We start from the raw sequence: 14,419 nt of genomic DNA on the forward strand, positions 1-14,419 counted from the left end.
TTTAAATAATCAATTTTAAAAGTGTTATTTTTAAATCAGTTGTATAACAACCAATTTAGAAAGATACTTTCATAGTGATTTTTAAAATCAATTATTATATAATAATTAATTATAAAAAACATTTAATTTTAATTATGTCATCGCGTGCAATTTTTTTTGTAAAGATAAGAAAGATTATAAAGATGGTCGCAATAAGGATTGAACCTAGGTTCTCATGTTTCTAATTACTCACATATTAAAAATAGTGCATAAAAAATCCTAAATTTATATAAAAAAAAATTCTAAATTTCAAAGAAACCAAACAAATAAGGCATGATAAATCTACATCACAATTCATGAAATTCATTCATTGACCATGATACAAATGCAACAATCTCATAATATTACTCATCTCATAAAATGCACCAAATATAAATTCTGAGGATACTTAAAGTTGTCTCACTATTTTTATATTTACATCTCTGATGTATGTGTTCACACAATGAGAGAATCTTAATCCCTCTCTTATTTTAGACGGTGATCTCCAAAAGTGAAAATACAGCAGATAAAAATTGACTGATAGAAAGTATAGAGGGAAGGGCAGAAACATACTGAGAAGACCTTCCACAGATTTTGTTGTCCCTACTTTTCCCATCTTTTACTTCCACTTTTCAGATTCCCATTCTGCCTATTCCGCTCCTTTTTAGTTTTCTTATTTCACCTTTTTCTATGTTTACAATTTGAATAGTGATTTACAATACTCACGTGTCCCTCTTAAATCTTAATTACCTAACCAAAGTTACGTCAGAATGTATAAATATTTCTCATTTTATACCTTTTTAAATTATTAATATCTCTTAAACATTATATTAATCTGTTAACTATTTAAAAAATATTACACTATTCTATTAGATAAATTATTACTGCACTTGTTAAACAAAAAAAAAGGATATGTGAATACAATTTCAGGAAATTTCATATGTATCGGTTTAATTTACTCTTACACAACTTTTATATGGATGAGGAGTTTCTTCAACACCTTTAGATTTACCTAATAATCAATATTTTAATATTTGTAATGGACATATTAAATATTATTATATATAATTAAAATTTATATAAATTATATATATATAAAAATTATATTTAAATATATAAATAATATTTAAAATTTATATAAATAAATATTTTTACCAAGTATTACATCAATTTATGATGAAGGTTCAAGTGACATCGAGATAACTTTTATTAAGTATTACACCACTCAATAACTTTATATTAAATGTAAATTTTTTAAATCCAACCGTTAAATTAAAAATTCATATAACTTTATTTGTTTATATCAAATTTTATTAAAATTGAACACCAACTTGAAGATAATCAAAGTGTTTATATTTTATTATATTTTGAAATATATATATATATATATATATATATATATATATATATATTACGTCAATTTTATTTTATAAGAATAAAATATCAAATTATCTTGGATTAATATAAAATTTTGTATATATGATTTAAGAGTAAAGAACTTTCAATCTAAATGTTGGATTTACAAAATTTAATTTAATATGAAGTTAGTGAGCGATGTAATATTTAGTAAAAGTTATACCGATGTTATTATAAATTAAGAGTTAATTTCTTTTTAATGTGAGCACTTTATAATAAGAAAGTTTTTAAGAATCTTTTTAATTTCTTATATAATTTAATTTTTATTTATCATGTTTATTTATAAATTAGATAATGATATTTTAAAATAAATTATCAATAATTAAAAATTAATTTTGTGTCATTATATTTATTATAAATCTAAAATATAATTTATATTTTTAAAATACCTATTTGTATAAATTTAAAATATTATTTATATATTTAAATATAATATTTATTTATAAATTTTAATCATAAATAAGAAACATTTAATCTTGTATATTGTAAGAGTTAAAATACTAATTGCGATCATCCTCGCAACGCAAGTTGACCTATTAGATATTATTAAGTAATTTTCTCTAAAAATTCTTCATGTTTTTTAAGGTGAAAATTTCAAATGAACATATTTTATATATAAAAAATTAAGAACCAAATTGACCTATATAGAAATACATAAATTAATTTGACTATATCTGACCATAAAAATATTAAAAACACATCCCAATTAAACTCTTAACTTTTTATATGATAAAATAGGATGGAACAAAATAGTTACAGTGAAGAAAGATAGAAAAAAATCATTTGAAAAAGAAACAAAATTTAATTAATATTCTAAGAATATTAGCTTTTATTTAAATAATTTTCTCTACAAGTATTTTAAAAGATAAAAATAAGAAGAAGAAAAATGAGATAAGTTAATTTCTTTGTAAATTAAAATTAGTTAATGTATAAACTAATTTGTAGAAGTTTTCATGTATTAGCTTATCCAAAAACTTATTTTTAACTTATGTAAAACTATTTTCTTTTTACTTCACATAGTTTTAACTTGTGGAAAAATTTATTTAATTTTTTTTTAGAAATACTTCTATAAAAAAAAATGCATCCTAGCAGACCTTTAGTTAAAGATCACTTACAATCTATAAGTAAGGCTTATGTTCAAATCTAATAAATGAAAAAAAAAAAACAAAAGTAATTGGAATGAGAGATTTTACTATAAATAAAAATAAAAAAAATCATAAAAATTACTCATCAATAAAGTCGGTGAACATGTGAAACTTATGACTTGTGCATAGTATAATTAATATAAATATGATAAAATTAATATGGAGTCTGTTTGGATACAAGGTTAAAAATGTTTATTTAAAATTTCTTTACTAAAAATACACTACAATGTTTATTTTTAATAAAGAAGAACTTATATCCAAAATAGACTAATAGTGTGAGGTAGGGGTGGGCAACGGGCGGGTTCGGTCGGGTTCAGGTAAAAAATGTTCAACCCGTTTTAAATCGACTTTTAGAAAAATGTGACCTATATCTGATCGACTAAGCTTTCGATTAGAGGCGGTTCAGATTGAAATGGATTTAGATTTGAGCGGGTAAATACAATTGGGTTTGAGGTTTTTTGTAGACCAAGTTATCTTAACGAAGGTGAAGCTTAAAACGGTAAAAAAAAAATATTTTTAAAATAGTGTACAAAAACATAATGAAGCTAATAATAGATGGTATAAGTAGATTCGTAGATGAAACATTCACAAACTAAAGAAGCAAAAATAAAAGATAACAAAATCCATAGTTGTTACATGCAAAAGAAATCTACAGTTAGATTACAAAACTCATAAGAAACCACAGTCGCACAAGTTATACTCAAAATGGATATAGGAAGATGAAAAAGAAAGACAATAAAAGAAACAAAAAGAAAACTCTAAAAATGAACTAGTGTGTTGAGAAGTTGAATGATGAAGGAGAAGACAAAAGAAATATCTAGGTTATGAGAAAAAGGAAAAAAAAAAATAAATTACAAATGATGACTATATTCACTACAAAAAAAAAGCCAATTTAGCCACTGAAATTAGCGACCGATTTTTTTAGTGGCCAATAAACGGTCGCTAAATTGGTCGCTAAAATAATAATTATTGGTTAAAATAGCGACGGAACGGTTTCAGTCGCTAAAAGAATAAAATATTATTATTTATAATAATTTTAGCGACCAAATTATAAATCGGTCGCTAAAAAATAAAAAAATATTATTTATAATAATTTTAGCGACCAAATTAAAATCGGCCGCTAAAAAAATAAAAAAAATATTATTATTTATAATAACTTTAGCGACCGATTTTAATTTGGTCGCTAAAATTATTATAAATAATAATATTTTTTATTTTTTTAGCGACCGATTTGAATTTGGTCGCTAAAATAAAAAAAATTATTATTAATAATAATTTTAGCGACCAAATCAAAATCGGTCGCTAAAAAAATAAAAAAATATTATTATTTATAATAACTTTAGCGACCGATTTTAATTTGCTCGCTAAAATTATTATAAATAATAATATTTTTTATTTTTTTAGTGACCGATTTTAATTTGGTCGCTAAAAAATAAAAAATATTATTATTTATAATAATTTTAGCGACCAAACTAAAATCGGTCGCTAAAAAAATAAAGAAAAATATTATTTATAATAACTTTAGCGACCAAATTAAAATTGGTTGCTAAAAAATAAAAATATTATTATTTATAATAAATTTAGCGACCAAATTAAAATCGGTCGCTAAATAGAAATTTTTTAAAAAATTCAAAAATATTTTTCTTTTAATTGAAAACAAATATAAAAATATATAATATTATTTTTATAATGATAAAAATATTAATGATAAGAAATAAAAATCATTATCCTCCCAATAAAATTATTTTTTTAAAAATAATAAAAAATATATAATTTAAAATGGACAATTAATATATGATGATTTATTAAAAAATGAGAAACATAATGCTATAAAAGAAAATTAAATAATAATCTTTTTAATTGAATCTTTTTTATAAAAAAATTAGACTAATTTAAATAATAGTTTATCTAGAAAATTTATTTATTTTTCTCTTGAGAAATTTATTTCTCTTTTATCATGCTTAATGTTTTATTATATTATTAGATAATATGAAAATACATAATTTATTGTTCTTTCCAATTTTGTTAAGGTAAATAAACTTCTTTTCATAAATCTTATTTTATTTTAATTATTATTTTCAAAATTGACTTAAACATCTAGTTCAATTGATATAAACATGCTAGTTCGATCAAATTAAAAATAATTGGCTTATATAAGGATTAATAAAAATTTATCAAATAAATCTAAAATTGATAAAATATAATTAATGTTCCATTAGTTTAATAAATAAAAATTATAAAATAAAAAATGTATATATAAATATATACACTAATAACACATGAGATCAATTATTTAGAATACGTTATACCATCTATTTTCAATTATGTTCGTACTACTTTGAGGTAGATATTACTTCTTTAAGGAGACATGATTCTATTATTATATATGAATATGATCCCACCATGGGAAACTGATTCAACAACAGCCATATTTTGAAATATTTTTATTTTATTTAATGATAAAATAATTTTTAATATAAAAATATATATTTAAAATATATCTAATATACATATATATATATATATATATATTAAAATTATATTAATTAAATATGTATATAATAGTTTATCTTAAAAATCAATTCATTCAGATATTATAAAATATTTTATTTTAAACATCAATTAAATAATACCTTGCTACTTATAATTTATTTAAATATTTATAAATGAACATTACATTAATCCCATTGATTATTTCAATCCTTGTCTTTAATTTTATTATTATATAAAAATTATTCACTTAATATATTTTGAAATTATTTTCTTGAACCTTATTTTATTTCAATTATTATTTTAAAAGTTAGACTTAATCATTCAAGTCAATTAATATAATCATGTTAGTTTCATTGTTTAAAAGCAATTGATTTATACAGAAATTAGTAAGAATTTGTGAAACAATTAAAAAATGAAATATTTTTTAGTAATTTAAAAAAATTATTATCTTTTGATTTTAATTTACTCGAAGATGTTCATAGTATTTAACTTATGATATATACACCTCCTTTTTATTACAATCACACCTCCTTTGTTTAAAAAGGCTAAAATTACTGACAGTAGAGCTCGAATCCACACACATACTTATGTGGAGAAAATCTTAAGTCTTCCCCATAACTAATTGGACAAACCACCTACTTGTTCTTTTTGATTAGTTTTTAATACATCACAATGCGCTTCCTTACTTTTTTCTCTATCAAACAGAATATATGACCGTTTTGACGGAGTTTTTTTTATTCGCACATTTATTTTAAAGTTTCGTGTTGAAATAAAATCCCAACACAGATTAACATATTTTATTATCTTTTCATTTTAATTTATTCTAAAATCTTGGGAATATTTAAGTTAACATCATTAAAAAACACCATTATAAGATTTTAAAATTTATTTTTAATATAATTATTTATAAAAAAATACTTTTAACCATCATATTCACCAAAAATATATTTTTAATTGAAATATATTTTAAAAATCTAGTATCAGAATATTTATTATGATTTTAGTTATAATTTTTTATAATCTTTTGATTTAATATTGGATTTCTTTTGATTATAAAACATAGTAAATAAAATCTAAAATCTGTATCAATTTATTTGATACAAATATTTAATTAATTTTAAGATATAATAAATTTAATATCAAAATATTTATTATGATTTTAGTTATAATTTTTATAATCTTTTGATTTAATATTGGATTTCTTTTGATTATAATATTTTAAAGCATTTTATTTGAAACATAAGTTAACATATTTTATTATCTTTTCATTTTAAATTATTGTAAAATAATTATAATATTTAATTATCATTCACTTACTTTATTAAAAAGTGATAAAATATAATTAATTTTTAATTAATTTAATAAAATAAAAACTTTAAAATATATATCTAAAATCTGTAACAATTTTTTAAATACAAATATTTAATTAATTTTAATATATACTAAATTTAATATCATAATATTTATTATGATTTTAGTTATAATTTTTATTATCTTTTGATTTAATATTGGATTACTATACATAATTATTTATTCCCTTTAAACATACAAATAGGTAAAAAGAAAAATACTTAATTTTGTTTTACTAAAATATAGGCAAATCTAATTAAATAAACTTTATTTGATTCTTTTAATAAAAAAAACTCTATTTGAAATAAATATGATTAAGAATATTTGATATAAAATCTAAAATTTATACACTTCATTAATTTTCTTAATTTTTAAAATTTGTATTTTTACTCACATATAGATAAGTATATGTAAGAATATGATAATTCGATTTCCATATGTTATGTTTCTTAACTAATTTAAAAAGTATTATCTAATTTTTTTAAAAAACTTAATTTTAAATTGAATTTTTTTGGACATAAACCCCCCCCCCCCCCGTGACACCCTTCTACCCCATAATAGATAAGTAACAACAATAAGAATAATTCAATAAATATAACATCAAGAAGGGTCCACATATTTTAATAAAAACTCATAGGTTCACAAGTCTTGAAATAAATAGAAATAATAATAATAATAATAATAAAGTTTTACTCTTAAAAGAAAATTATCAAGGTCTCTAAAGAAAAATGAAAGGGATCCAGAATTTACAAATATAAGGTGAATATAAAACTCCTAAAAATAAGTCTCCTCAAACGACAAATAACAATTCATAACTAAAGCATCCTAAATTCATGCCCCAATGTCACATCCTATCAGAGCAGAACTCTTTCCCTTTAGAACTCAACACTATGAGTGCCTTCATCTTCACCTAAAAGAAAACCACATAAAAACAGGACGGTGAGAGATAGATAACATCATATATGAACATAGAGCTACCCAATTCCCACCCCACACCGTGCACCAAAATATCATCATTAACTATAAACAACAAATACATCTCATATAATTACCAAACATCATTTTTTTTTTCAATCATACAAGCTTTCATACACATGCTCACTATATGCTCATACACATCTCCTCTCCTAAGAGTCTCAACTTGGCACTCCGCACAATGGGCGTACCTCGTCAATTCCCTTAGTTGTTGCCAATGCGGGCATACCGTTCTCACACCCTCCCAGGGCCGGTATGTTGCACGGTTAAACACCCAGCGGCCCGTGCAAAGGCAATCTACCCACTGTTAAACCCTCTGTGGCCAGTGAGCTGCGCAGTTAAACACCCAACGGCCCACGCATGGAATGCCTCCCGTCATGGTCCCCCCTGTCTCAACCCCTCTCCGGGCCCAGGGTCCAATGCAATATAGCCACGTCTGGCTTCTCAAGCACCACATGCAACTCATAAGTCTCATGCAACTCATGCATCCCACGTAACTCATAATTAATGCATCTCCATTATATAACATCATCACATGTCAATAACAATCCATGCAATATCATCCTCACATGCTAGGTACCTATCATTAAGTTATCAACATCATAGATCACAAATTTCACATAATTCTTCACACACATCACAATATCTATGACATTCAGTTAATAATTTAACCATAACTCGAGATATACATATCCTTTCTAAGTGATCCCAACTCCATTAGAATCCTAACATCAATATCTACAACTTTCATGAAGAACACAAATCCTAATAAAGTCGTTTAGGTTACCATTCAGGGCTCACAAAAATTGATGTTGTGGTTCGCACACAGATTGGAAGGCTCAAATTACAACTCACATAAATTGATCAAATATTAATATGTTTACACGATTCTTGTGTCTAAATGGTATCCCCAGATGTCTAGTTTCTAACAAAACAAACGGCACTCGATTTGGATAACTACACAGAAAGATATCGCAAAATTACAAACGTATGTCGGGGTCCCGACGCCCAACGCCCAAAACTGGCGCTGAGCGCCCAAATCTCTGCCCAGACTCCCCTCTGTGAAATTAAACCTGCGTTTTACGAGTTCCAACAAGGTTTTTACCAATTTTCACTACTTCTACACCCCGTTGGTTCAGTTTAACTCCATTTATATTCTTCATACGTTCCAAATCAATCCATACACATCTCAAGCCTCAAAAATTGGTTTCCATTGATTTTACAAAAAAAAAATCTAAACTCTTCTTAACACATAAAATTCAAGTCATCAAATTTAAGGATAAAGAATTAACAAGAAAGCCCCAATGGAATTCAAAGACAATTCAAGAAATAAGTTCTTCCAAATGAATTAAGAATTTAGAACATCGATTGCACAGATAATCGTTCAGAATTTTAAATAGAGTTCCTAGAGGGGCTTAGGGATTGCCCTCACTACCCGAACACCCCTATATTCACATATGAAGAAACCCATCTCTCCCGTACCTGGATGAGCAGAAGATGAATGGTCTTGGTATGATCTAAGATCGTTCCTGAGTACTCTTCCTTAGAGCTCTTTGTTTCTCCTCTTTTTTTCCCTAACCCTTCAGAACGCAAATGAGGCAGATAGGGTTAACACCACCTGACTCCTTTCTTAAAATTAATCCATTGGACTGGGTCAACCCAACCCATTTTCCTTCTCTTCTAACCCACTTCTAATTTTCCTCAAAATAATTAAATAAAATAAATACATGTATATTATAAAATATTTTTTCTCTATAATAATAATATATTTCTGACCCTAAATATAATAATATAATTTCAATAACAAAATATCATATAAAATCAACCTTCTCTTAAAACATATAGATATTTATTTAAAAATGCTAATAAAAATACTTATTTAATACGTACAAAATAATTGTCCAAAATAATAATTATTTAAAACGTACAAAATAATATTCCTCTATAATTATTAAAATAATTATGACCAAATACCATCTAATAATAATAATAATAACCTTTTTGAAAATTGGGGTGTTACACCCCCAAGTTCCCCTAAACCCTAATAACACAACACACCGCAACAGAACACCGCAGAGGATTACTGTATTCTTATTTATCAAGGATCTGTCCTTGGCGCAATGTCTGATCACTGGGTGCATGGTTATTGTTGTACCTAGAACTGAAAGATCCAACCAAACATGTTATATTCTTATAATTTGCTCCAAGGATTTTTTATTCTTTTCTTCTAATATGTAATTTATATTTTTAATTCAATCATTATATGTGGCAGTTAATATGTGCTATTATTGATTGAATTTTTCTGGTGTTTAATACTAAAAGTAAAAATTTTATTAAGCTGTTATGCTGTGCATTTTAATGAATGCTTTGGTTTGTGCAGATGGCAGTTAATGAATGCTTTGGTTTATGCATCAGGTAGTCATTCCATTACACGAGCTAAAATCAGTGAATCCTTCATCAAACACGACCAATCCTGCTGAAAAGTACATCCAGGTGATCTCAGTAGACAATCATGAATTTTGGTTTATGGGTTTCTTGAAATAAAACTATTGAAATGTTTATGCAATCATATAAATTGAACAGCTGCTTGAAAAAATAAATCCTCACAGAAATTGGAATAGCAGGATAGAAATTACTAGCAGCCTTTTTCATATTTGTCTTAGGTAGTTTATTAGCATGTTAACTCAAGATCAGTATGGCAACTACGTTGTTCAAGTCTTTTTGGGATTTGAGTGGAGGGTAAGTGTTTAAATTCGTTTCATTTTACTTATAGACTCATTTTTATTGCATGTAATTTAGTCAAAACTTCATTATCCTTTTCCAGCTTTGTAATGGAGTTAACAGATTGAGATTCATTTGATCCTGAGTATCGTTTCTTTTTTGTTTCAAATAAATTTTGGAATTTGATCATGCTCTTGTGAATCTGTGATTTTGAATTTTGTTGTATCTTTGCGTTGTTCCAGGAAAAAGTGTTGTTAAAATGCCTGAAAAACCTGACACTGATGATTGGCACGTAGAGAGGGGCGTAAGTTTCAGGGATCCGTAGGAAAAGGAATTTGTTTATACGGGTTGAACTCAGGGAGGATGATGGTGATATTCGTAGGCAGCCATTGGAGGATGATGGTGATATTCATGGCCCAAGCTATACTTCCTTCTTATTTGTCTTGGGTGACTCAATCTTTAATTTGATAATTTTCCCTTTGGTTATATTTAAATATTTATTTTATTAATTAATGATAGCTCTTGGTTTATTGCTTTGCATAGTGAAACCAAAATGTATTGATTGCCATAGAAATCTTAATTACAATTTTAATGGCCATGGTATTGATGCAAGCTGGGATCTAAACTTTTACATCTGATGAAAATATTTACTTCTTTTTGTACTTGTGTGGCATGCTGATTTTAATGACCATGCTGATTTTTGTACTAGTTATTCGTTTTGGATTCATTTGGTTCTATGTTTAATTACTCATTTTGTTACCAAGTTGTTTAAAGCGTTGAGTGCTCATGTAACGCTTAAAGTCATATATGTCCATGTATTTGTATATGATTGGTGGCAGTTATCCTTTATATTGAAATAAATCTGGATGAATGTGTTGGGTTTTGACTTGCATTTTAGAATTAGTTATTGTTAAATTGATTATGTTTCATGCTTTGCTTTCATATGAGGCTATATTTGAAATCTGATATTCAATCATGCTGGAGATGAAAATTAAGGCTATTAATTTAGTCATCTGTGAGAGGATATATATAGAAGAGTAGGTTTCCCAATAAAATTGGAAGAATCTGTAACTTGACAAACCAAGACTTATCAATATTGTTTTTGATGCAGTAAAGCACCATCTTTTTATATGTTAAAATATTGTGGTTTGTATACTTGTCCTTTTTATTTTTCTTTTAAATTCAAGAGTGCATCTTGCATACTAGAGGATTATTTCTTTTAATGGTTTGCAATTTAGTTTACGTTTATCTTTGTTTGGAGTAAAATATGGATCAATTTTTTTTTTGTAGCAAAGGAACTTGTTTTATTTTTTATTTTGGTACGAGTGTTATTGTTTCATTGTTAAACAGGTTCAAAATGAAAATGAAAATAAAATATATAGTGTTTAAGGTATAAAATTAGCGATCATGTCTAAAAATAAAGTAAGCCTAGCGACAAAAAAAAATCAATTTTTTTTTTTCAAAAATAAAATTATGTTTAGCGACCGAAAAGAAAATTAATTTTTTATTATAATAAAATTTAGCGACCGATTTAGTGACCGAATTGAAAATTATTTTTAAAAATAATAAAATTTAGCGACCGATTTAGCGACCGAATCAGAAATTATTTTAAAAATAAAAAATAAAAAAGATACACTTAGTGACCGATTTAGCGACCGAAATGAAAATTATTTTTTTAAAATAATAAAATTTAGCGACCGATTTAGCGATCGAAATTAAAAATAATTTTTTATTTTAAAAATTGTTAGCGACCGACTTAGCGACGGAAAGGAAAATCATTATTTAAAAAATTTAAAAATAAATAACACATTTAGCGACCTTTTTTTCGGTCGCTAATTTGGTCCCCATATACTATGGCGACCATAATCGTAGTGACCAATTAGCGACCGAAAATTTCGGTCGCTAATTAGCGACCACCAGTATTTCGGTCGCTAAACAACTTTGCGACCAGGGTTTTTGCAACTACTTCAAATTGGTCGCTAATTCGGTCGCTAAAGTAAATAGCGACCGATTTAAGTAATTTAGCGACCGATTTTTGTGGTCGCTAAAATCCTTTTTTTTTGTAGTGATTATACTTGAAATAAAAGACTTTTGAGTTTGGACCATTGTTGGTTAGTTATACAAAAGTAATAAATATCTAAACTTATCTCATTTTCGGTTGGGTTCGGTTTTTAGCGGGTTTAAAAATTCAAAACCGAACCCGCCCAATATAATCCATATAAAATCAAAATTTTAATCCGATTTACCCATAAGACCCGCTCGAACTCATCAAAAAGTAATATTTTTTATCGAGTTTTTCGGGTTCGGTTTGAGTCTCAGTTTCATGCTCACCCATAGTGTGAGTCAAACCAACATGTATTACAGGTTGAATTAGTGATGACACAATTTGGGAGTAGTTTAAAGTTCAAAAATAGGGGTGCAAAAAAGTCTAGATAATCTGCAAACTCGAACAAATCCAAATCAACCTAATATATTTGGATCAATTTTTTTAAGTATTTGAGTAAGATTTGAGACAATCCAGTCAAAATCTGATACTAGTACAGATCAAGTAACAACACATTTTGAGCATCACCTATGCTTACCCAAGAAGGAAGAATCAGCAAGTGAGTAGGAAGAGTTTGAAGAAGAAAGAGTGAATGAGAGAGTGGGAATGAAAGTGAGTATATGGGAAGAGAAGGAAAATAAGAACGGGTCTCACATTTATCCGATAAGTTTTTAAAGTTGTACCTATTTTTGGACTTGAATGAACTTGATGATTTATAGGTTGAATTAATCTAAGAAAAATTCAAGTTTGCTTGAAATATAAGTTAGACAAGTTATCACTTTTTATTTATGTGATTGATATTTTAAGAATAATTTGTATATCATGTTATTATGTAAATTAAATAGTGATTATTTATAATTTCTATAACCAAATTAATCATCTTATTATGACCACACACTTGTCATAATATGTTTCATATGAAATGTAGATTTGGATGTTAGATAAATATTGATTTTAGAATCACCTCAATATCATTTAAAATTCAAGATATGATAAAATTAGTGTGTAAATGTCAAGTTGTTTGTTAGAAAAAAATTACCTAATTTTCTATTTTTAGATATAATAGATGGTAAAATTAAATCTTCAGGTTGGTATAGAAGTTGTACATAACTATCTTAGTTTTACAATGAGATACATACCACCTTAATGTTAATAATATAATTATAGATACCATGTTTACACTTCATAAAGGTCATAGAAGCATAGGTTACAATGAGATAAGATGAAATAATATGAGATGGGATGAGATAAGACGAAATACAATAAAATAAAATGAGATGATATAAGATAAGATAAGATGAAATAAGATATGATGTGATAAAATGATATGTTGAGTTTTAATGACAATGTAATAATCATAAAAGATGGGATAAGATGTTAAGATGTAATGGAGTTTTTGATGACACTTGATGTGAGACCTCCTTAATAATGAAAACATTAACATGTTAAAATGAATGAGAGGTTGTGATGACATTCAATGTGTGACCTCTTTAAGATATAATGGAGCTTGTGATGAGATTTTATATGCCGTTTCCTTAAAATGAATAATGACATGAGTTTTTGATGATATTTTATATGTAACTTTCATAAAATAAATAACAAATAGGAGCTTTTGATAATACAATGTCCATTTTCTTGAGATGAATCTCCTTAAGATGAGTAAAAATAGAAGTTTTTGATGATACTTTATATGCGACATCTTTAAGAAGAATAATAATAGAAGCTTTTGATGACAATTTATGTGAGGTCACCTTAAGATGAACAATAATAATAGCTTTTGATGACTTTTTATGTGTTGTCTCCTTAAGATGAATAATTAACATGAGCTTTTGATAATACTTTTATGTGTGACATCCTTAAAATGAATAATAAATAAGATTTTTTGATGAGTTTTCGAACAGTTGAGAAATGTTTTTGAAATGATGCCATTTGCATAATTATAATATAATATGAGATCATTGCATACCATACATATTTGTTAGTGGTGATTGATTTATAATGTGTTATTGTATCTTTACATGTTTTGTTATGTATATTATTGTCCAACCTTTGTTTCACGCTAAGAGCATAAGTAAGATATATTTCACTCTCATTATTTGTGTGTTTTGGTTGAATTTGAGTTGAGAGTTATTTGTATATAAGGTTCAAATGGAGATTGATGTTAAGCTTGAATCTTTGTGTATATGCTTTTGTGTTTGACTTACCTAATTAAGACGTGAAATTGAGACTTGAGTTTCACTTTGTATTTATGCATAGA

At 26.0% G+C, this 14,419-nt stretch overlaps 1 long non-coding RNA gene across 1 annotated transcript; it reads left to right on the forward strand.

The window, feature by feature from the left end:
- The first annotated feature begins 7,320 nt into the window (after positions 1–7,320).
- Positions 7,321–10,692, forward strand: LOC145958371 (uncharacterized). The gene is made up of 2 exons (XR_014434113.1): positions 7,321–9,890; positions 10,061–10,692. It is a non-coding gene; the product is annotated as an uncharacterized LOC145958371 (long non-coding RNA).
- Positions 10,693–14,419: the final 3,727 nt, after the last annotated feature.

Source organism: Cajanus cajan, chromosome 5 (assembly GCF_000230855.2).
Source record: "Cajanus cajan strain Asha chromosome 5, NIPB_CcT2T_4, whole genome shotgun sequence".
Lineage (NCBI taxonomy): Eukaryota > Viridiplantae > Streptophyta > Magnoliopsida > Fabales > Fabaceae > Cajanus > Cajanus cajan.